Source organism: Sinocyclocheilus rhinocerous, unplaced genomic scaffold (genome assembly GCF_001515625.1).
Source record: "Sinocyclocheilus rhinocerous isolate Xijiao unplaced genomic scaffold, SAMN03320098_v1.1 scaffold544, whole genome shotgun sequence".
Lineage (NCBI taxonomy): Eukaryota > Metazoa > Chordata > Actinopteri > Cypriniformes > Cyprinidae > Sinocyclocheilus > Sinocyclocheilus rhinocerous.
Window position 1 is genome coordinate 493,636 of NW_015658610.1, and position 1,258 is coordinate 494,893.

Below are 1,258 nucleotides of genomic sequence, written 5' to 3' on the forward strand. Positions count from 1 at the left end.
TAATATTAATAATAATAATAATAATAATAATATATATATATATAGATGTCACTTCCAAAACTTTTCAACGTGTAATTGGCCATTGGTCCTTTTACCAGCATGAAAAACTATACTTTTATTCAACGTATTATAGCTATATTGCCTGGAAGGTGTGAAAGACCGCTCACTTTACAATCACTAAAAAGCTGTCACTCAACCCAGTTTGCAATCTCACAACGTTTCATTAAAATAAATAAAGTTGTCTACACTGCATAATAAATCTCTAACACGCATTGTGTCATTGTTTGTTAATGAGAGATGATTCGCAAAAGAGTGAGCATATAAATCTGCACCGAAAAGAGCGGTAAGTGGATTCAAACTTAAACACCTTTGACTGTCCATTGCATTCAAGAGATCAACAAACATGTCTGTGATTGGCTTCATTTCTCACCGCTGCAAAAACACGCTGTAAAGCGGAACATTTCACTCTCTCCATAGCTCAAACTCAAAAACCCAATGGAGCGGTTGCTAAATCTGTTTCACCAATAATATTATATCATTACAGTATCAACTGAGTGTGCTTTTGCTTTGGTTTCAGGGTGCTTGTATTTAAATTTGACACTGTGATGTTTTTTTACCCATTTTATTTATTTATTTTTTAATTATTTGAGATGAAACATTAATTGGCGTACCCCCTGCAGTACCCCTGCGAACCCCCGGTTGAAGACCCTTGCTTAGGGTTGGGTATCGTTTGAATTTTATCAATTCCGATTCTGCTTATCGATTCCGATTATTTTCGATTCCCAGTTTCGATTCCAATGTGATTAAATAATGATATCAAACATTTATCCTGTGTCTCTTTTTTGCAAACCATTTATTGGAGCTGAATACCATGAACAAAAAACAAAAGGATACAACAGGCATGTAATTCATTAATTAATGATTAAATCACTCACTCAAGATGTACTTGTTTCATTACTGGATGAATCAGCGTTCTTGAATGAATCTCTTGTATGATTCAAAGACAAATACATTTTAACAGCCCCTTTTCGTCACCTACTGGCGTAACAATATAATCGATAAATCTTCATTTGAAGTGTCAAATTACGTTCAAAAGGTGATTTACTCTATTTTAACTGCTACCGTACACATCGTACACACAGTTTATATCTGAACTATAAACTTTTATCCCAGTACTTCTGTGATTTGAATGTTTGTAACACAGAAATAATGATATTGTGTGGCTGAAAAGACTGTGAAGCTGTTTCATTCATGACAG

General features: G+C 34.1%; 1 protein-coding gene across 1 annotated transcript in view; it reads right to left on the minus strand.

Moving 5' to 3' along the window:
* LOC107722780 (coatomer subunit delta) overlaps positions 1 to 1,258 on the minus strand; it is a 17,794-nt gene that overhangs the window by 13,985 nt on the left and 2,551 nt on the right. The window lies entirely within an intron of this gene.